This window comes from Palaemon carinicauda, chromosome 30 (genome assembly GCF_036898095.1).
Source record: "Palaemon carinicauda isolate YSFRI2023 chromosome 30, ASM3689809v2, whole genome shotgun sequence".
In the NCBI taxonomy this organism is placed as follows: Eukaryota; Metazoa; Arthropoda; class Malacostraca; order Decapoda; family Palaemonidae; genus Palaemon; species Palaemon carinicauda.
Window position 1 is genome coordinate 34,955,222 of NC_090754.1, and position 24,281 is coordinate 34,979,502.

The window sequence follows — 24,281 nt, forward strand, 5'->3', positions numbered from 1 at the left end:
TTTCTCTTTAATGGGTGGAATTGGTGGGTACATCATAAATAGTTCTATTGTGTATATTCTTACGTATACAAACAATAGCAACAGCTTTTCAACATAAAACATTGTGACCTCACATATTCATAGATGATGATGCCCACTACAATAAAAGATATCTACTGATTTTAATGTAAATTTAACAACCCAGTAAACCCAAACTGGAATCAAAACAGTAAATGTAGTAGGGAGAATGTTTATTCCCCGTATCAGCTGACCTTCAATTTGTATTTTGGAAATAATCACAATAGTAAAAAGTAGACATAAGTCATAGTTTAGAAGTGCAGAGTATCTGGTTTGTTGAATTCAGGAATGTTTAGTTATAAAACCAGGAAATTAGAAGTCTCACACGATGAATGTTGTATGATAAGGATTAAGAATGAACAAACAGACTTATTGGTGACGTCTAAATCGGCATTGATATTGCAGTAGATGAGTTTTCCCTTAAATAGTTTAGTCTTATCTTCATCAGGTCTTGAAGGTCACGTTCCAATTTCGTAATCCTCGATATATACAGTCTTTCGGATATGTTGTAATAAAGGTCTTGATAAGTAATGTGTTAGCTGATTTTCTATGAAGTTGAAATTATCATTCAGGAAATATATCATACAAATACAAACTCAGTATTTCACAGCAGTCGAGCAGGAATTATATAGACTTATTACCTAAAAATTTGGGCATTTGAGAAAGTATGGTGCCATCATAGCCATCGAAAGGGAATTATTGTGTATGATAATGTATTAGTCCAAAGAATGAACAATACAACTTGTTCTCGCAATCATGCAAAGGACTAGCTTTTCCGGTAGTGAGGTTAGGATATTATACTGACCAAGAGTACTAACTTAAATTGTTCATGCACAATGTATGGATTATCATAGGATATAAGTATTCGTGAAAATGTGTTTTAAATCATTACAAAAACTACAATAAGTAAAGCAGCTTAAGTGTTTCGAGATTATTTTAGGTAAGTTTTTATAATGTAGATATTTTTTTCAGTATTTTTAAACGAACTGTGATATCACCGAGGAATACGTGCTTATTTGGCGAATGTTTAGTTCGAGTGAACCAAACCCTGTCTATCGGAGCCTTACTAATAATAGCAAATTTATGAAGTTTGAGAATTTCAAATTAAACGTAGAATAGGTAAATTCTATTTGTAAAGATTCATGCGAAAAAGGAGTTCCCTTTATGCAAATAGATATAAAAAATTACTGATTTTAAAGGTGTTGGTAAGGTAACTTTCATGTATTTGTCTTTCCGTTCAGGTTTAATTTATCCGTAAAGTAAATCCTCTAGTTGTTATTTCTGGAAGAAGGCAACGTTTTAATTATACGCTAAGATATGTTTTATTTCTAACTGAAATGTGATTTAACGGCGAGATTTCAAAATGGGTAGAAATATGCACAGACTGGGAGAGACATCAGACATTCGGAATGACACAAAATAACCTATTTGATTCAAAAGAAGTTTTTGTCAAAATTTTACATTAATTCTTTAATCCAGTTTCAAATATGCCGTTGAATAACGGGAATAGGTTCTGTATATTGGGTAGGGAATGCAAACTCGGTAAAAATGCCGTTAATAGATAATGACTTGAGAAATTTAAGCAAATGGTCTGCCATCTTCTATATTACTGGTTATTTAGTTTGCTACATAGACCAGTTTCTTACAAATGGGTGGTGAATGTACTGTATACTGTATATATAAAGATAATGAGCCTATGATAGTGGAGAGTAGAGGATTAATTGACGTTTTCTATGAAATGAGAAATACCAATATAGAAAACGGTTAATAATCTTATGGATAATTTAAAATGTTTGGTACTTTGTGACTTGCGCTCTTCACCCTTCTTTTATTACGCCTATGACTCTGTACAATATGTTAGCCAACAAATTTTGTCAATCGTGAGCAAGAGATGGCTATCACCAACCTGAAAATATAAATAGAATTTGCTATGATAAAACGAATTATGTTATTTATTTGTTCGTCCTACCTAGTTTCTTTTGTGTCTTTTAGTGCTGTTTGGAATATTTTATAACTGAATGGTGGGAGTAGAAAGATTCTTGGAACACTGTTTATTTAAGAAATTGCCCTTGTTTCACATAATTCCCCAATTTATTCTTAATCGTCTAGCATAAAAAATCAATATCATATAATCTCTATTAATCAGTTAGGATAAGTTTGATTAAAACAAAGCCTATTAAACATATAGGATTATGATGTAATTGTCCGTAATTATGATATAATTATCATAAATAACCTTAAGTACATTCATTATGTTTTTTACTCGCAGAAAAAGCAACAGTCTATGATAAATTGTCTCCGGCAGTAGGCTACATATATAAATTTGCTATACTAACACTGATAGAAACGAATAATCATTTAGATAAATTGACATTGGTATTGATACGATGAATATAGATTGGTCATGGTGCATTGGAATAGTTCGGCCATTACTTGTTTAAAGAATATTAATGAATTGGAATTCCCATAGCAGTGATGACGCTACATTTTAACGAACCATTTTGAAGTCAAATTGTTATTTTATAACTTTAGTAAAGTTTTGTAGATATATGTTTTTAATTATTTATCAGAAGACTTTCTTCCCCCCTGTTTGGATGATGGGTCACTTGTTTACGAGAATTCGCGTTTTGTTCCTAAATTCCATATTTTATTGAACGACAGTTTTAGACATTTGATTGTTAGCTATTAATATGATGAATAATTGGATAATCCCTCTCGAAGTAGGCAATCAGTGTTTCAAGTAAGGAAAATATATGGTAAAATCACCTCTAAATCTATTATTGTTTTCTTCTTCGATGGGAAAACAAATAATTTCGTTGTTCTGTTTATTGGGAGTCTATATGGAGACTTTTTAAATTCTGCATTCAAAACCAAACGAGACAAATTGAATGACTATCATTGTTTAATATTTTTCATTATTTTTTTCTGAGTAGTTATGCAGTATCTCGTTTGATTTTAATTGCAAAATAATTAATTTCTTAGAAAAAAAGTTATGCTAGATGATAAGGAGAATATTAGGTAGCCTTATCATATGAAATACAGGCAATTTCTTATGGAACAAGTTAGTCTATTGATTCCAGAATCTTTATACTCCCAGGATTCCAAATTATCAAATATTTCAAATAGCACTAAAGGATGTGTAGGAGAGCCGTTAGGTTGTAACTGAGAGGTAAAGTGAATGAAAATAACTTTATTTCAACAGAAAGCGAGCTTACATACAAGAGCTTCATCGAAAGAAGGTCTCACAAATTTAAACACGTCAATTCATGAAAAGACAGGATTAAACAGGTTCTGTTAACAGTGAGGTGTATAGAGAGATATACATTAAAAAAGTGAATACCGTTACTATGTACGTGTGTGTGAAACGAGTGCGGTACATGGCTCGCCCCCTAAAATAGTCAAAACTGTGAAATGGGGTGCATTGCTCATGAGAGGCATACTGTAAGTTATCTTGCAGAAGATAAGTAGGTTTAAGAAGATACGCAGGTTTAGGGCAATCAATAGTGACCCAGTCTTCTTTGCCACAGATGTAAAGTAAGAACACCTTCATTGTTCGACAGATCAAAAGAAAAGGGCCTGTGTAAGGGGGCGTTACCGGTGGTATGTTGGTGTTGTTGCGCAGTGAAAAGTGAAACGCATACCGACAGATTTCTACAGAAATCTGTCGGTATGTGTTGCTTCGCTAGGGGCTTTTAAGTCTGGCGACATGGAGTAAATTTTTCCACATGACGTAGGTGCAGGAGATTGTTGGAGGAGGTTGTCAACAAAGAAAAATTTACAGACTACCAACGGGTCGCCATACATCATTTCCGCTGCCGAGACATCCAGGATGTCCTTAGGAGGGGTCCTTAGTCCCAGGAGGACCCAGGGAAGCTGAGTAAATCAGATGGCATCGTTGCATCCGGAAATCAAAGCTGCTTTGATGGTGCAATGAAAACATTCAACCATTCCGTTGGTAGCAGTGTTGTAGGTGGTTGTCTGATGTAGGGAGATGCCCAGGAGATTCGCTAATAATGTCCACAGTTGAGAGATGAAAGTGATACCCCTCCCAGAAGTAATATGCTTAAGGATACCAAACTCACTATCTACCCTAAGAGTAAGGCAGATGTACATGAGGTGGACGTTGCAGTTTCCATGGGAATGGCTTTAGGCCAAAGAGTGGAGCAGTTGATGAAGGTAAACAGGTAACGATGTCCTTGTGATGTGGGTAGGGGACCCACTACATCGATGGGAATGTTGGAAAAGCAACGCTCAGGTAGAGGGAAGTTGCCCACTCGTGAATCAGTGTGTCGTTGTACTTGGGAAGTTTTGCAAGAAGTACAGGCACTGACCCAATCCTTAGCATCCTTAGTAATGTCATGCCAACTGAACTTCGTTTTTGGTAGCTATGCAGAAGAGTGTCGTGAGAAATGGGAAAGGCCGTAAATGAATTGAAATGCCTGTCGGTGCATAGGAGCAGGTATACATGGTCGAGATCTATGAGCACTGACATCACAGAGGATGGTGTTGGAGTCGTCAAAAGTGATTTTTTCCCAACGGAGGGATGTGCAGGATGTTCTACATGCTTGGTACTCCGGATCCTTTTGTTTGGCTTCTGCCAAGGCATTGTAATCCAATCCAAGGTGAATGGTAGCCAATGTGTTTCTTGACAGGGCATCGGCAATGGGATTCATTTCCCCAGGGTCTTTTTGAATGGTAGAATTGCATTCGGCCACGGTGGAGATATGTTGGCATTGACGGGCGGACCAGGCGTTGGACTGTCGAGTAACGCCTTGCACCAGAGGCATGTGGTCCATGAGAATGACGAAGCGCATACCTTCTAAGAAGTGGCAAAAGTTACGGCCAGCCAAACGCACTACCAGCAATTCGCTGTTGAAGGTAGGGTAGCCGAATTCCGCCTTGGAGAGTCTTCTACTGAGGAAGGCCAATGGACTGGGTGAACCGTTGACCATTTGCTCAAGTACTGCACCAATAGCAATGTTGCTGGCATCGGTGGAGAAAAGGAGAGGGGCATGCGGCAGGGGAAAAGTGAGAGCAGCAGCGGTTGAAAGGGCATTCTTTGTATTACATAAGGCCACTCCTTGAAGGGGACCCCACTTCAGGTCCTTTATCTTTCCCTTAAGGGAGGCATAGAGGGGACCAAGAGTGGTGGTGATGGCTGGCAGAAAACAGTGATAATAATTGATCATGCCCAAGAATTCTTGGAGTACTTTAATGGTCAAGGGCATGGGGAAGTTCTGAACGGCTGCTACTTTCTCTGGGAGGGGGTGGACTCCTTCAGGAGTGATGAGGTGCCCTAAGAACGATACTTTGTTGGCACCAAAAGTACACTTGTTGTACCAGACTACAAGGCTGTTCTGTTATTGGTGGTTGAGCAGGGTGTGCGAGTGATGTAGGTGTTCCTCTTTGGTGGAAGAGAACTCAAGTATGTGGTCCACGTAACATACTTAGAAGGGGAGGTCCCCTAAGATGCCATCCATGAGGCGTTGAAAAGTGGCCCCAGCATTACGACTGTCAAAACAAGATTAATTGAAGGTGTATATACCAAAGGGGGGTGGTGATGGCAGTCTTTGGGATGTCTTCTGGGTTTATGGCCACCTGATAATACCCTTTTAAAAGGTAGAGCTAGAGAAAACCTTCCCTTTTGTGTATGTAGGAGGTGACATCGGTGGTGTTTTGGAGGGGTAGTGATCCGGTTCTGTCTGCATGTTGAAACGCCTGTAATCCCCACAAGGGCGTAGGGAGTCATCTTTCTTCAGGACAATGTGCAAGGGTGTTGACCATGGGCTTGAGGCCTTTTGGCAAAGGCACATTTCTTCCATCTCGGTGAACGTTTGTTTAGCAGCTGCCAAACCATCCAGTGAAAGACGCCCAAAGGTCACGAAGTAGGTTCACCTCATGAGGACAGCAGTCTGCGGTAGGTTGCAGGGGAGCATTACTGGTCGTTTCCTTGAGAGCGAGCGAAAACTTTTGGTCCCCCAACATTTGTTGAGAGAGTTGAAAAAGCTTGGCTATATGGGAGGATGGTGATGGCGAGTACTGCTTCATGAGGCATGTTTTGAGGGTATTGTATGTTATTGTAATGTCCCTTTTCTTGCAAAGCCAATCTGAGATTTCCGGGAAAGTGTTTTAGGGGATCGCCGTGAGAACATAATCTGCTTTGGTGATTGACCGAGTCATGCCCTTGATGCGAAACTGGACCTCGGAGTGCTGAAACCAGGAGAACGCTTCTCAGCTAGCGAAGGGCGGCAGTTTCATTGAGGTAGTGTGCGCGGAGGAGTCTGGTTCTTTGGGTGGTATCATTAAACAGCAGGGCACAGCAGTGATGGAGATGGCAGGAGGGAGCAAGTCCATCTGTTGGTCACCAATGTGTGGGAGAGCCATTAAGTTGTAACTAAGAGGCAAGATGAATGCAACTAACTTTATTTCAACAGACAGCGAGCTTATATAAACGTTTCAGTGGAAGGTGGTCACAAAAATTCACACACATCAATTCATGAAAAGACAGGCTTAAACAGTTTCTGTTATCAGTGAATTGAAGAGTGAGATATAAAATAAAAAGGAAAATACCATTACAATATCAGTGAGTGTGAAACACGTGCGTTATAACGGTAAAATTGTAGTTAAAGATGGGACAACATTTTCTAATAGAAAAAAGTTTTTCTTGTAGCAAATGTTTTTTTCACCAAATTTGACCTTCATTTCAATGTCAAAAAAAACGGATCGCCTGTTAGACCCTTTGAAATAATGGTAAAAGATAATAGGAAAATGTTTTTCCCATAAATCAAACTATCACCTCATTTTCTTCGCTTTCTTGTGGTTCATTATTTTAGCGATATTTAAAAAAAAAAAAAAACTAGAGATTTTGCTCGGACATTGCTCGGTTGCTCGCAAAAGAAACCAAACATCACTGCTCATAGGTTCTGGCATGCGTACAATGGTTTTCGCTCCGCCATGGTTCACTTCGCTCACAAAAAAAGAAAAAAAAAAACAGGATTGCTTCTATGCTCTGGCAAGCAGTACATATTGAACTGCGCACGCTAGCCCCGTGAGTCACTATTTGGGGGATATTTTTTTTATCTTTTTATGGTTTTAGCTTCCCAGGTCACAAAACCTAAAATCCAATAACAAAAAACTCCTTGCCCTATGATTGTGACATTATCGTAAGCCATTACAATTCGATATTGGACACTCCATAACAAAACAATCAATATGGGGCTATGATTGGTTAACAGGAAGAACAGTGTTAAGCAGTAAGGCGTCTGTAAGTAAACTCGTCCAAAGCAGGTATTTGTTGCATGAAAACTGAATGCAATACTGTAATCATCCCCCCCCCCCAAAAGAGAAAAAAATGACTAAAACAGGATGGGGTTCGAACTTGTGAAAAAGGAAATATTCATATGTATATGGGGGTGAGGTAGAACAAGTGAAGAAATAAATAGTGAATTAGTAGGTTCAAGTCAAGAACAAGATAGATGATATTTGTGTGGGAATACTATCAAATGTTGTAATAACGAGATAAACGGTGTGAAACAACTGAAACAGGACGTGGTAACAAGTTAAAACTAATTAAAATAAGAAATATATACATTGCGTCAATGAATAAATGCGCACGGAATCAGTACGGTCAAGTCGAGTAGAATAGGTGAATGTCCCGGACTCCCGGGGTAAAAAGGTATTTCGCCTTGTATTGGTAGAAGTAGGAAACGGTATGGCCTATACAAAGACGAGTAATCCTTTTGGTGAAAAAAATAAGCGGAGTAGAAGTTAATGCGCTAAAGCTCTAAACTGGTTAATTCGCAACAAAGGTATGTACGCACGTATTAAGGACCATTTCGCAGAATGTCAACAAACGTATGAAAAATATCCAAGTAGTAAATGATGTAAATAATTTGTGTTATCTTCCATGGGTTTATTATGTCCCAGAAAATACTGTATAAAGAAGAAAAGGTTTGTTGTACCATTATTTACCGTTTCCCCAGTATATTTTACCCACCCTAAAATCCAGGTTCCAACTGGGCAGCTCCTGTTGTTGGTCGATATATTAGGGTACATCTCGCTAACTATTTCTTTTTGGTGAAAATAAATGTCACTTTCGAAGAAACGGGAGTTTTCTATAAGAAAAACATTATCTGAAAATGTTGTCCCGTCCTTAACTATAGTAACTAGGGAGAACGAACAGGTAAATTCTAAAAGTATTTTTTATCATACCATATTTCTGCATTGTATGCAACGTTAAATTTTATATTATCAAGATAGTGCTAGCCATTTTTTTTTTACTTTTTCATTGGCAAAATTTGTTGGCTGATATATTATACCGTATCATAATATTTCAGGTTAATGAAAACGGGTAATGGTCATAAGACACATTTCGGTTACCCATCAACTTATTTATTTTCTATAGTTTCTTCATGGATTTCAGAGAAAACCCCCTTTGATCCTTTACTCCGCATTTGATCGAAGGCATTGGAGAGGCCGTATCAGGCAACCGACCCCATAAAGTAGGGAATAGAAATGGGGAAGAAGATTATAAGCATACTATTATGTACAGTCAGTGCCAAAAGAATTGTCGCCTACCCCACCTTACTTTCACCCCCTTTTTCTATTGAGAATCTCAGGGGAAAGAGGCGGTACAATCGGGGAAGAGAGGGTTTGGTTGTTTAAGCCGTTCGGAGTTTTGAGGAGAGGCTAGGAAACATTAGTTTGAAGGTCAGATTTTCTTTGGAATATTTCTTATGTTAATTAATGAATAAATAATCTTTATACTTTTTTCGAAACCATTCATTTGTTTAATATGAAAGACATTATGAACACAATAAGAAGACATATATGAGGACATTCAACTCCAATTTATATTTGAAAATCCGCGCATGCTAGAAATTCTCTCTCTCTCTCTCTCTCTCTCTCTCTCTCTCTCTCTCTCTCTCTCTCTCTCTCTCTCTCTCTCTCTCTCTATCAATCATAACCAACTATGTTTACGTATTTCCGTCATAGAAGCACACGAAATCTGTAAATAGCTACTAAATTCGGAGTTATATAGGCGTCTTGTTCGGTAGTTTTGTCATCTAACAAGGAAATGATAAAACTGATGTCAAAATTAGCCCTCGAGGTTAGAAGTCGAGCAATTCATCATGTTTTGATGGTAATTATCTGCAATGATTAAATCTTTTGTCTCTAAAAGAGGAAAATGGTGTCGTGTCATAATGCATTAATGTATTTGAAGTTACGTCGTATTTAATCTTTATTCTCATCAGAGCATTAGATGGCTGTTTTGTTTTACCGATGCCCTGTGACCAAGCCAATAGGTGTTTTCATATACATTCACAATTAGTCGTCCTCAAGGCTCAAACTGTTTTATAATTCAACGGTTTCTTTGGGGACTTATTTATTTACACATCAAGCGTTGCTATAGTTGTTTTAGGTAATTTAATCTCGTAACAGGGATCTAGTTCTCCCAGAAACATTTTCTTAATCTTAAGAACAGTTAAATGTTATTTTTTATCCTACACACTTAATGTTTTGTATCAGGCTATTTCTGAAATGAAAAATTGTAAAAATTGTCTTTCCTGAATCTTATTTTGTTTCCACCCAAGCACCTCAATATTAGCTTCTAGGAATCTAATATTAATTGCTATATCCCTGCTGATTAGGAAACTCTAACGCAACCGCGAGAAGAATGTAACCTTGGATTTGTTTTGTATAGTTAATATAACCCTTATGATCACAAATTTTCGAAAAATGTAATTTTCCCTCATGAAAAATACTTCACTTCTGTAAAAACACGAGCAAGACACTGTTGGAGATGGGCAACACCCGCTATGATGCAAAAAAAAAAAAAAAATAAAAAAAAAATAATAATAAAAATAAATAAAAAATAAACAAATAAATAAAGGAGCAATAGTGGAAGATTCTTAATAATTTCTGGGGTTGGATGTTGGCTGAGGGGCCGCCCGGGGAGTTTGTCAAATTGTTGGGAAGATTCGCAAGTAATGGTTATATTGACGTATTGGATTAACCGTTCTTGCCTACAGTGGGAACTATGGCTATTCCTAATACACTTCCTATCGTTCTGGTGAATGACAATAACCTGATTCATAAAGTCAAGGGGTGAAAGAGTGGTTATATAATGACGCAGAAACGGACGTTATAGTTGGCCAGCAAAGGGGCCGTGTCCTACGCTGTTAAAAAACCCAGATGATTTGCTTAAAAATTATATTAAGAATAGAAATTGTGACCAACAGAGATAGTTTCAACTTCGGCCATTTCATATTTAATTTCTAAATACTGAAAATGCATATTAGACAATAGGAGAGGGTTATCATTTTTGAACACAGAAATCGTTGTGGTTTTAACAAGCATTAGATTATTTGGATCACCTGAAGATTTGGGGACTCCAACACTCGCTGGGGTCGCTCATCTACAGGTGGAAAAAATTGGGGTCTTATTTTTTTTTTTTTTTTTTTTTTTCTTCAGGTAAGGAATTTAAATCTAAGAATGGGACTAACAAGCTAATTAACAAGTTTATAAGTTAATTACTATCAGTTTAACGACATGAGTGAGACTAATCAATAAAAGTTCTAACCAACTTATCTATATGGTAGCAAATATACTTTTTTTAAATTAACGTTATTAAAAAAAAAAATCTTATATTTCTTTACTGGCTAAGAGACTAAGCTGTCTTCTATAAAAGATAATTGTGTGTAGAAATTCCAATTTAAGGAGTATACTAAATTCAAAAGCAAAATTTCTATTTGTAAGGACTCATTTTTTGCTTAATCTAAACTTCCACTGCAAAAGTGGATTCAGGATAATATTCTAAATATTTCAGAAAAAAATATGATTGATATTTACAGTTTTCTTATCAGAGAAATCTGCATGAAGTATTTTGAGGCAAACCCGGTTAGACTTGGTAGTAATGGCATAATTGCACAAATTGACGAGTCTTGCTTTGCACGCAAAAGCAAATATCAGAGTACGTGCACCAAATCGGCCATTATGAGTATTTGTAATGGTCGACACTAGCATTAAGTGTTGGACATATGGTGATCATTGAAACACGTGTTGCTGCTATTCTACTTCAAATCATAAAAAAAAAAAGTTGTTTTGCCTGGTTCAGTAATATACAGTGATGATTGGAAAGCTTATTCAAAAATTCAATCATTATAAGATTTCAGTAACAGACCGTAAATCATTCTCATAACTTTATCAATACAGAAACAGGAGCACATACACAGGCCATCGAAAGTTATTGGAACAAGCATAAATCAAGGATTAAGGAAATGCGTGGATGCAAGAGAGAATTTTAAATACATATTTACAACAATATATGTGGTTTGAAAGGTGTTTTAATGGTAGGTTCGATTATTTTTGTACTGAAATTGCTTTTAGTAGAATATGGATTGTTTGTATAAATTTGTTCTTTTTAACAAATATTTCATAAAGTAGTTTTAATGAATATATATTTTTTTTCCTTTTTTCTATAGTAGGCTATTATAAGACAAAATAGATCAACTGGAGACTTCAATAAGCTGGGGTCGCTTATATTCAGGTGGAGAAAATCAGGGCCTCTCTTCTTCAGGTGAGTCTAGTTGGGGTCGCTTATCTTCAGGTGATCCGATTATTTCATGTTTTTCAATACTTTGACCATATCCTCCAGATTATAGAAAAATATAGAATATCAAAACGTAATTATGATTTTACGCAAAGATAAATTTTATTATAAAATGAAAAACTAATACTTGCTCAAAGCTAATAGTTTCTTTCCTCACCCCTGGGTCCGCTAAAAGCTTTACTCTTTCATTTCCTCCGTAACTTCACTCCCCGGGACGCTTCTAAGGTTGCTTCCAAGTTTATGACATCTATAGATTTTAGGGAGTCCGTGAAACTGTGGTGGTGACACTGCTTTGGCCGCCGACTGTGCATTCACCTATTTGCAAGAGACTGATCCATGTTGCACAAAAGCTCAGTAGCATGGAAGATGGATAACTCTCTTTGAACAGGAGATTATTTGCTTAGATTTGTTGTTATAAACAATTAACAAGTATTATTTTTTTTTGAGTTTTCACTCCCTACCCTTTATACAAAACCAGTTATTATCATTATTGTTATCATTACTATCCAAGTTATAACTCTAGGCGGAAAAGCAAGATGTTATAAGCTTAATGGTTTCATCAGGGAAAAAAATAGCCTGGTGGAAGTAATCGGTTTAATTTGCTCAAATCATTGAAAAAATATAAATAGATGAAGAAACGTATATAGCTAAAGACTAAATTTGTTAGTTGGCAAGTTTTTCTACACCAAAATAGCGCACAACCGTTTTTATGGAGGCAATTTTATGTATTTGAAGCCATTCGTGTAGAAGTTTTGTATTGAAAACGATTTGGTTGTTCTGACTTTTAATTGCTGTCTAACTTCATATACTTTTGATGTTCCGAGGACTGTTCTAAATTGAGAGGTATCAATATTGATTCTTTAAAACCTATTTTCCTTTTTTATGCGTGAAAAGTTATAGCAATTCTATGTACTTGATATAACCTTGCTTACATTTATAAGGGTTATAGGTTACGACTCGAGGTACAGTAATTGGTAAGGTAAAATTAGTGAATGGTTTAAGCAGCTTAAGATGATGTCGGATATTCGCAAACTCTACCTTGATTTCCATCCCTAAGCTGAATATTAGAACACATGACCTTAATTTCCTCATCTTCAAAGGATATAAGGGCACCCAGATATGATTAAATTTTTCTACACTGAATGTAAGGTCAGGTGACTTAGATGTTAGTTTCTTCGCTGTACGTAAAGACATACTGTAGTTATTTCTCTTCTCTGATTATAAGGAAGCAATGTTCTTAATTTTTCTTTGCTGTATATAAAAACACATTTCCTTAATGTTGTCTCTTCAAGGAATATAAAAGTCTTAAGTTTCCTTGTCAAAAAAGATGCCGAACCTTTGGGGAATTCTTTGATAATTCATGTTCCGAAAAAGGTAATTCCCGGATAACTTTGTTAAGGTGGGTGTGAAAACATTCTGTACATGGAACTTGGTTGCAGTATATAGCGAATCATATAATACTGTCTGTTTGCGATGTCCCATACTGATTAAATATTGATAATTATTAAAGAGCTATTGTTCCTATGTGTAAACAAAACTTTTGTCATTTAAAATAGGGAATGTCTTCAACGGAGCTGGAACAACCATTGAATTTGTTGGCGGATGTTGAGTGAAAGTGAGCAGCCTCATCCACTTTCCTGTCAAAACTCTCTTCACTTATGTTTTTGTCCGCAGCGAGTAAGGACGTACTGTTGTGATCTGTTCAAAACCTTTTGATTATTTTCCTCTTCCTTTGCAAAAACCAGATTTCTAGGATTGTCGATGTGACTCAAATTCGTAAATGCTAGAGAAAAGGGTGGTCGCTGCAGTAGTCTTAATGACAAGACTAGGTATTGACACACTCTCTCTCTCTCTCTCTCTCTCTCTCTCTCTCTCTCTCTCTCTCTCTCTCTCTCTCTCTCTCTCTCTCTCTCTGTGCTTCTTATAAGGGGCATGACTGTTTTCAGTCATACCCCATGTGCTTAGTGTAGGTCGTGGCTTATGTTTTAAAGAAAAAGAAGAAAATCTTCTCTGGCGTCATACTTGGCAACATCAAATATGATCCTGGAAAGACTTCATAGTTACTTATTCTACTCGTCAACTTCACCTATCACTAAGGCTTCTGGGCATACGCACCTGACTTGGCCCTAAGAGTATGTATCAGGAGGTGGAGGCCTCTGATCTGCATTGGTGAGTGGAGCTCCCTTAGTGACCAACGCACACCAGCAGGCCCTGGGAGCTCTACTTTTGCCATACAAAATGCTGATATAAATTGGACTTCAGGAAGGGTTGACCTTCCTTCCTTAATACTTGCAGATAGGCCCTCGACGTCTTTCCTGAGAGGGCTGGTAGCAAAGATTACTTCAACCCGTTGTCACAAATGCCAGTAGTTCTACTGATGACTAGTAATTTTAGATGTGATGCCAGTGCCAATGATCCATGCGTCAGTTGCCCCATTACCATTGATCTCAATGGTGATCCCTGTAGTGAGCCCTAAGCTCATGGATGCTGGAAAGAAAGTTTTTGCCCCTGTAGTAAGTGATATGACGAAACTGAGAGGGCATTAGAATGCTTACTCACCTGTGGTGGTAGTTACCGAAGTCGAAAGAGCACAAAAAGTTCCTGGGTCTGATAATACCTGTGTCGCTTCAGTGAACATTTCCCTTGTGCTATTCACCCCTTTGACAGTCATCACTGTGTCAGTCACCCTTGCCCCTATGGCTGTGACCCTGGGGCATGTGGCTCCCTCCCTTCCTGCACCTGTGAATCCAGCTTCTGTGTATGTTATGAGTGCCACAGTGTGTGCTTGCTGCTTGCCCTGTCATATGGTTCCCTCTGTGTTCTGGTTCCTGTTGGAGTAACCAGATTACTTTCTCCCCTTAGGGAAGCTTAGTCATCAATGATTGCTCAAACCTTGACTTCTCTGCTTGCAAAGCTGGGGGGCCCCGAGAGAATTAACCCCTAAGGAACAATTTTTGTCAGCCACACATTCAGAAATAACACCAATCTATGAAGTCTCTTGCCCTTCATGGTTGGAGACTTAGACAGAATTTCCTCAGAGCAAATGACTTTTTATGCGGGAATTCACAGTGGATCTCTAAATACCTGTGTTGGTCTTCTACAAGGAAATTAATCCCTGTTCTTCAATTGGGAGTTGTAGAGGTGGGAAAACTGTTAGCACATCTCTTGTGCAAATGACACTTGCTAGTCTTTTACTGCAGAGAGAAGTGCCCCAGTCATGGCAGTCAAAGGCTATGACCCTGCCACAAACACAGTATTTCTACTGTTTATGGTTGTTATACACTTTAAGCAGTATTGTCCACCTTGGGAACTCTGGCCCTGGATTGGGACGGGACCCATTTCGTCAAGGCTCTTCCACACACTCTTTATGAGCTTTTGAGGTCATCAAGCAGAGATCTGACTTTAAAAGACTTAACCTTTTGCTAGTCTTAGGATTAACAAAGAGTGCAGGCGAGTTGTGCAAACTCTTATGTAATAATCCGATGCTAAGGATTGGAATGAGGGCTCTTTTGGTTTTGTGACAGGTTTTGGTTAAGCCCCAGAACCCGTTGGCACAAGATCCAAGGTCCCAGACAGCCTCAACCCCCTTTATACACGAAGTCTCTGATGGTAATGGAGGGTGTTTTTTTTCCATGAGGGTTTTGCTATTATATCTAAAGAGGATTCCAGATCTCGTGCCTAAGTATCAATGATTCCTCAGTACCACTGGTTAGGAGTTGTGTAGCCAGCTCAATCCCACAAGGGAGAATAGCATCTTGTATATGATAGTGTGTTAATGTAATTCTGGAATCTGTAAGGACGAATGAATGATTAACGTAGTGCACAAATTTCTTAACTTTGGCCTTTATTTTGAGTACCTTATTAACGTCAAATCTCACTTTGTAGAGCAAGGTGTCCTTTTTCTTTTAGGAATTTTAACAGTGAATTCAATCTTGGTAAGCTTTAGGATAAAGCTTTGTGTTAATCAAAACTGCACTACCAAGCGTTGTGAATATATTTGGAGTTTAGCATAAAACGTTGTTTTTTCCTTTACTGCTCTTGAAAAGTAACTGGGTAGCATTGAAATAGATGGGCAGATATTTTTGTTCTCTAAATTCCAGAAAAATCTTTGTTAACGTAGTTTTTTTTCTTTTTTGTCTTTATATACAAGTTATTTGATGTTTAATTAGTTTGATGACAAGTATATGTAACCTAGTTTTTAGCATAAAACATTGTTTTTTCCTTTACTACTCTCAAGTTGGAAAGTAACTGGGTAGCTTTGAAATAGATGGGCAGATATTTCTGTTCTCTAACAAGAAAAATTCTTTGTAAACAGTAAGTTACTGTTTTGGAGTTTTTTCTGATTAGTAGTTTTTTTTTTGTCTGTAGATAGGTTTCCAAGTTATTTGATGTTTAATTAGTTTAAATACAAGTATATGTAACCTAGTTTTTTCCTTCTTGTTCGTCTTTAACAACAAATTATATGGTGGAAAATTTCCTCCACGATGTGTAAGATGTACTCGAGCACTCCATAGGGTCCTATTTAATGAGAAAAAAAGCATTCAATTATTTTTATACTAGGAAATTGAATAATCATCATATGCCTTAAAGGGATATTTAACGTTGTGATTTTTTCATTCATGTAAAGTAAGCTTTTTAAAAACGATCGTTCAAGCTGGAAAATTTTTATCAATTTTCAATAAACCAACTCTATGAGATGCCCTCAGGCAGCAGTAGCAATATTACCTCAATGGTGATAAGAAACCTTTCCACGTCCTGACTGCTAGACTTTGTATTCGCTGCCGACATTGGTTTAAATCCGCCAGGGTTGTAGGATCTGTTTTCAACAATATTTCTCTTAAATAAATTTCCTACAAAGTGCTTTTGGGGAAAAGTAACTGTTATAGGAATTCTATTTGTTTGTTATGCATTTGAATCCTATGTTCTTAAACAAGTATGTTCATGGGTAATTTCTTTAATGCCTAAGACAACATTAATCACTTACGTTCTTCGCCTTCAGAAGCTAAAGTGGTGTAAATTAATTTTGGAATTAATCTCCTACAATACTGTTTAAGGTGGTACGGGCTTATTTTGGAGAGCTATGTTTGAAATTTGCAATCAACATGGAAAGTATATTTGCAAAACAATTTTCATCAAACCAGCATTTATGCTTTTAATAATGAACATTAGTAGTCTCCTGTATGAAGTTACAAAAAATATACAAATAAGTGCTCTTGATTAGAGAAATAGATACTACTGTACCAACCGTGTGTCACACGATCGTACGTAGATCATTTTGTGTATATAATATGCTTGTATCTTCGCTCTTCCCTCGCACTAAAAAGAACCTGAATAAACATGCCTGTTTCTCTCACAGGTAACGGTGTCGGTTTAGAACATGAAATTTCCTGTTGCCCTGAGCTTTTGTATATAAAGGAGAGTGTTCTATAATAAACTCGCTCAGTTGCTTTCATCCTGTCTTTGAGTCACAATCTTCTCTCTGCCCGTCACATTGGTTACCCCGGGAGTCGACTCGCTCCTCCCGCCTTCCACCACCCTCACCCCCCCCCCTCCCCCGCCCCTCCATCGTTTATACTATGGCGGACTCGACGGAAGATGGCGCTGAGGCTGCCCCATTGAAACTTTCATCATTCGCCAGCGGGAAAGCATTTGCTTGGTTTCAGCGCGCAGAAGTCCAGTTTCGCATCAAGGGCGTGACTCGCTCAACCTCCAAAGCAGATTATGTTCTGGCGGCGATACCTGAGGACACCTTCCCGGAAATATCCGACTGGCTTTGTGAACAAGGAGACACCCCAATAGCGTATGACGCCCTCAAAACATACCTTCTGCAGCAGTAGTCGCTGTCGCCAGCCGCCCGTATAGCGAAGCTTTTTCAGCTCTCTCAGCTCTCTCAACAATCGTTGGGGGACCAAAGGGCTTTGCACGCCCTCGGGGAAATGACCAGCATCGCTCGCCTGCAACCTGCCGCAGACGGCTCTCCTCGTGAGGTGAACCTACTTCGTGCCCTTTGGATACGCCGTTTATCCGAAGCTGTATGCGCTGCCATACCCAATGTCGATAGTTTACCCATAAAGGACTTGATAAAGCCAACGCCCTTATGGACAGCCACTTCAAGACCTCCATCAACGCCTCCACCCTGACGAAGAGGACGCCTATTCAACGTCAACCGAAGCTGACGTGAATACCGTAGGACATGCACGCCTACCCCGTGATGTGCCGAAGCGGCGACAAAGCCACCCACCACCCACCACTCGCTCGCGCCCCAACTAACGACTTCTACAGCCACTTACTACCTCCCATCCGGCGCAGTTTTGCTACTACCACTTCAGATTCGGGGCAACCACGAAGAAATGTACCGAGGATTGTCAGTGGCCAAAAAACGTGTTAAGTAGGCCATCGCTCGTGGCGGTGGCCTCCCGTGTTTCTAATCTTTTCTTTTTACATGATGCAGGAATGGGCGTGCAATTTTTGGTAGACACGGGTGCTTGTCGTTCTCTTTTGCAAAGGGAACTCTTCAGGACACGATGTAGTCTGTCTCTGTCTGCCGACGTCCGCTTGGTAGCTGCCAACGGATATGCGATACCCACCTACGGTTACGAGAACCTCACATTGTCGTTCGGAAACAGTAAATTTAATTGGAAGTATCTCGTTGCTGATATCGCATTGCCAATCTTCGGTGCGGATTTCTTCTCTCATTTCCACCTTCTGGTCGATGTTGCCCACCGACGATTGGTCAACGCAGTCTCGTACTTGTCGACACCTCTTCAATCCGCGCCCTCCAGCCTCGCTCTCCACATCAGCGCACCCACGAATGCCTACGCCCACCTCCTCACATCGTACCCGGAAGTTTTCCGTCCAGAACTACGCCAAACGCCCACGGCTCCTGCCAATCACGGTATTTATCACAATATCAAGACGACAGGACCCCCAGACTTCGCAAAATTCAGACGTCTGGCACCGGAATAATTAGGAGCCGCCAAACAGTCGTTCGCCGAAAAGGAGGAAATGGGCATTTGCCAAAAGGCCTCCAGCCCATGGTCGTCGCCCTTACACATCATTCTGAAGAAAGACGGCTCCCTCCGTCCGTGCGGGGATTACAGGCGCCTGAACATGCAAACAGAACCGGATCACTACCCCCTCCAAAACATCGCAGACGTGACCTCCTACCTGCACAAAGCAGAGGTTTTCTCTACGCTCGACCTCCTGAAGGGGTATTATCAGGTTCCTATGAACCCAGAAGACATCTCCAAGACCACCATCACCACTCTGTTTGGTACGGGGTAGGGACGTTTCAGCGCCGCCAGCTCAGCGCCGCCGATTCAGCGCCGCCAGTTCAGCACCAGCCTTTTCAGCGCCATGCCTTTTCAGCGCCAGACGTTTCAGCGCCGTGGAAGTGTGGAATTTGTGTGTGTGTGTGTGTGTGTTTATAAACAAAAGAAGAGGTTTTGAACAAATATTCATTGATAAGTATTTATACTACCGTGTTTATAAACAATAGAAAAGGTTTTGAACAAATATTTATTGATAAAAAGTATTTATCCTACTGAATAGTTAAAATAGTCCAAAAAAAAAAAGTTCCTTTTGCGTCGAATAAGCTTACGCATCGCTTGTCGGTTCGGCAGCTGGGCAATAGCAGCTTGAGACATATTTTCCAAAGATTTGTTGATTATAGTACTCGGTCCTTCGTAAGTGTCGTCGGCTCACTGACGTGCATACGTTTTCGCCTTTTCAACTTCTACCGCCACTGCAGATGGGGGATGGGTATGATAATTAATTTTCTTTAGAAAACGTATGAATTCTGGCACATCTACCGTCTTCATGGCAGCTCCAGAACTTTACATTTGTTTGTGTCTTGCTTTCTATATCAAATCTATATATATCCATCATGACAGAATTTTGCTCGTCCTCTCTGACTCTGAACTGTATCCTCCATGGTTTCCCAAAGACTGTATTTAGCAGATGATTTTTTTTTTAACTAAATCACGGTTTACAAATGTTTACGAATATCTTTTAAAGTTTTCAATTAAACAACGGAATCACCGAAATCAATAAGTAGCGGTATGTCGCTGAAGTTATACAAACTACTGTGTGAAGAGAGAGAGAGAGAGAGAGAGAGAGAGAGAGAGAGAGAGAGAGAGAGAGAGATTTTAATTAAGCAATGGAACCACCGAGATCAATAAATAGCGGTTTGGTACTGAAATTATACAAACTACTGTGTGGAGAGAGAGAGAGAGAGAGAGAGAGAGAGAGAGAGAGAGAGAGAGAGAGAGAGTTAAAATTTCTTCTGGCGCTGAGATGGCTGTCGCTAATTTTTTTTGGCGCTGAAATTATCAGGCGCTGAACTGGCGGCGCTGAATCAGTGGCGCTGAGCTGGCCGCGCTGAATAGTACCTAACCCGTTTGGTACATATACCTTCAATTACTCCTGTTTTGGCCTTCGTAATGCTGGGGCCACATTTCAACGTCTCATGGATGGCATCTTAGGGGACCTCCCCTTCTGTGTATGTTATGTGGACGATATACTTGTGTTCTCCTCCTCAAAAGAGGAACACCTCCATCACCTGCGCATCGTGCTCGGCCGCCTGCAACAAAACGGCCTTGTAGTCCGCTACGACAAGTGTACCTTTGGCACCAATGAAGTGTCATTCTTAGGGCACCGCATCACTCCTGAAGGAGTCCATCCCCTCCCTGAGAAGGTAGCAGCCGTTCAGGACTTCCCCGCGCCCTCGACCGTCAAAGCTCTGCAGGAATTCTTGGGCATGATCAACTAATATCACCGCTTTCTCCCAGCCATTGCCGCCACTCTTGCTCCCCTCTATGCCTCCCTCAAGGGCAAGCCAAAGGACCTGAAGTGGGGTCCCCTTCAAGAAGCGGCCTTCTGCAATGCAAAGAAGGCCCTATCAACCGCTGCGGCTCTCACTTTTCCTATCCCACATGCCTCTCTCTTTCTCTCCACCGATGCCAGCGACTTCGCTACTGGTGCAGTACTCGAGCAGGTGGTCAACGGCTCGCCCCGCCCATTAGCCTCCTTCAGCAGAAAACTGTTCAAGGCAGAATTGGGTTATTCTACCTTCGATCGCGAATTGCTGGCAGCGCACTTGGCTGTTCGTCACTTTTGCCATTTTTTAGAAGGTACGCCCTTCGTCATTCGCACAGACCACAATGCCTCTGGTGCATGTCTTCACTCTACAGTCTGACGCCTGGTCCGCCCGTCAACGCCGACATCTCTCCATCGTGGCTGAATACAATTGCACCTTTCAATACGTCCCTGGGAAAATGAATCCCGTTGCCGATGCCCTGTCAAGAAAACACGTTGGCTGCCGTTCAACTGGGATTGGATTACAATGCCCTGGCTGAAGCCCAACGATAGGATCCAGAGTATCAAGCATGCAAGACATCCTGCACGTCCCTCCGTTGGGAAGACTTCCCCCTCGAAGACTCCAACACCACCCTCCTCTGTGACGTCAGTACTGGTAGACCGCGACCTTGGATTCCTGCTCCCATGCGCCGGCAGGTGTTTAATTTCATTCATGGCCTTTCACATCCCTAGTGTCATTCTTCTGCACAGCTGCTGAAGACGAAGTTCATTTGGCACGGCATTTCTAAGGATGCTAAGGATTGGGTCCCTGCCTGTACTTCTTGCCAAACTTCCAGAGTACATCGACACACGGACTCAGGAGTGGGCACCTTTCCTCAACCTCGGCGTTATTTCGCACACATTTACGTTGACGTTGTAGGCCCCTGCCCACATCACAAAGACATCGTTACCCGTTTACCTTCATCGACTGCTCCACTCGTTGGCCTGAAGCCATTCCCATGGAAACTGCAACGTCCGCCTCATGTACATCTGCCTTACTCTCAAGGTGGATTGCAAGATTTGGTATCCCTGAGCATATTACTTCTGACAGGGGTACCACTTTCACCTCTCAGTAGTGGACATCGTTAGCGAAACTCCTGGGCATCACCCTACATCAGATAACTGCCTACAACCTTGCTGCCAATGGAATGGTTGAACGATTTCATCACACCCTCAAAGCAGCTTTAATGTCCCGCTGCAAGGATTCCAACTGGTTTACTCAGCTTCCCTAGGTCCTCCTGGGACTAATGACCCCTCCTAAAGACGCCCTCGACGTCTCAGCAGCTGAAATGGTGTATGGCGACCCGTTGGTCGTCCCTGCCGAATTTTTTCCTTTTACAACCTCCTCCGACGATCTCCAGTGCATACGTCACATCGTGAAAAAATTTACTCCATGCCGCCAGACTTACAAAGCCCCCAGCGAAGCATCACATACCAACAGACTTGCACTCTGCAACGCACGTCTTCCTGCGCAACGACACTAGCAAGCCACCGCTAACGCTCCCTTACACGGGCCCTTCCTTGTGATCCGACGCTGTCCGAACGGATTCCTACTAAACATTCGTGGCAAAGAAGACTGGGTCTCCATTGATTGTCTAAAACCTGCTTATCTCCTGCCAGATGACCCGCCTACAGTTCACCTCTCTAGATCAGGGCACCCCATTTAACATGTACAGTATGTCATTTTTATGGGGGGAGCCATGTACGAACCGTGTGTCACACGATCGTACATAGTTCATTTTGTGTATATATTATGCTTGTATCTTTGCTCTTCCCTCGCACTAAAAAGAACCTGAATAAACATGCTGGTTTTTCTCACCGGTAACAATGTCGGTTTTGAACATGAAATTTCCAGTTGCCTTGAGCTTTTGTATATAAAGGAGTGTGTTCTATAATAAACTCACTCAGTTGCTTTCATCCTGTCTTTGAGTCATAACCTTCTCTCGGCCCGTCACACTACTGTAAAGTGTACCAAGATAGGGGTAATCAATGTCCTCAGTTTCTAGTTTCATGTGTTTTTTCAGGCTTTCCATACGGGAGAACTTACGGACGTCAATTTCATTGACTTATGCATTCAAAGAAGCCTACTTCCATGATGGTTGCTGTCTGATCTTCCAGCTTGACTTCAGGTTTTGTCTGTTCTCTTTTGCAGAACATCTTTTTTTACTAATTCCATGGCCCGTAACTTGTCCTCTAAGGATAGGAAATTATACGAAGCTAACATTGTTTATTGAGAATGATGTAGGATATGATACTCTTTCTTGCTTTCAAATGTTTGGATAATTTAACATAGTTTCACTAGAAGTTGAGTGGTTTATTCAGGTTTAGGTTTGTAATTTTGACTTGTAGAATCTGGACCATATGGCCTGACGCATTGGTTGGGAGGGCCATTCAGTGCCAAGGTACATGTCTGCTGGTTAAAGAATGCAGTTGTACTATGAAATAAAAGTAAAGGGGATTTTATAGTATTATTGAAGAAATAGTGATCGTAGGTAAAATTAGAACTGTTAAAACTGCATGGTTACTCGAGTAACGTTTACGGTGCATTATTGGGTGCATCTGCAGCTTGTGACATCAACCTTACATGTAATGTGAGTTTGGATTTTCCTCATGAGTTGATAATCTATCAAAACCCAATCGATATGTCCAAAGGCAAGATTTCTGTTTTTTTTTTTTTTTTTTTTTTTTTTTTTTTTTATACCATGCTCACCTTAATTTTATTACGGTTTTGGGCTTGATTTCTGATAAAATAAGTTTCATTACTAACACCTGTTAAAAAGATCTATAGTTGTCAGTATTATACAGGTCAAATAAGTTGATGTAGTTAGTTTCCAGTGTGGTAAATCTTTTATATTCTACAAAATTAGATTAAGCATTGGCATCCGGTCTCCGGTACGGGTTAGTTTAACGATCTATTAACCTACCTTCCTTTATTTCTTTACCAACAAAATAACTTCGTTGGCAATGTGGAACATGTTTTTTTGCACTATTTTCTATTATTCTCTGCGTTCTTTATTGATTTCTAGATTTATTTTTTGAAAATTCATTGTTTACCTCACTATACCATTTACTGTGGTCATACTTTTTTCCAGGTTTCATTGTTTTGACTTTTTGGTAAGAGAAGTAAGTTTTGAGTAAACCATATCAGATAGAGCAAAGGAGGATACAGTTCTGAGGAAGCCCCAAACTGACCGTCAAACAAGGTAACCAGGAGATGGATGGATGATTGGATGGTTTTATGATTTTGGACTACGCAGCCAGGTGCTAGGGCCTACGAGCCCGTTCAGCGCCCATCTGCAATTAGAAAAAGATCCTGCAGTTGTACTATGAAGTAAAAGTTACAAGAAGTTGGACAGCAATATGGAAGAGGGAAGCAGGAATGGACATTAGTAGAAGAATATAAAGAAAGTAAAGCTAGGGCTGGAGTAATCCTGAAATGTGCTCCGCGTGGAGTGGACTGATGTTTCTGCAACATTGACGGAATTATAAGAGAAAATTGGTCATGCATGTCTCGGTGATGTGAACATCTATTGGTAAGAGACTTTATTGATGTACATGTTCTTTTAGTGTTTAAACAGGTAGTTTGAGGAGCAATCTTTAGCTGGTAGTGAAGGCTTTAAAATACATTTATTGATTTTGTCAACTTACACAGTCGCTAATTCATAAGTGATAGACTAGTTACTATAAATCTTAATAATGCATTGAAATATAAACTAAACACTATGCAATTAATTTACTACACCAGATTACGAATTAT

The 24,281-nt window shown here is 39.9% G+C and overlaps 1 long non-coding RNA gene across 4 annotated transcripts in view; it reads left to right on the top strand.

The window, feature by feature from the left end:
* LOC137623706 (uncharacterized) overlaps positions 1-24,281 on the top strand; it is a 43,807-nt gene that overhangs the window by 6,393 nt on the left and 13,133 nt on the right. For all 4 annotated transcript variants that reach the window (XR_011040620.1, XR_011040623.1, XR_011040622.1 and 1 more), the window contains exon 2: positions 23,617-24,057. This is a non-coding gene — a long non-coding RNA (uncharacterized lncRNA). The remainder of the gene's footprint in view (positions 1-23,616; positions 24,058-24,281) is intronic.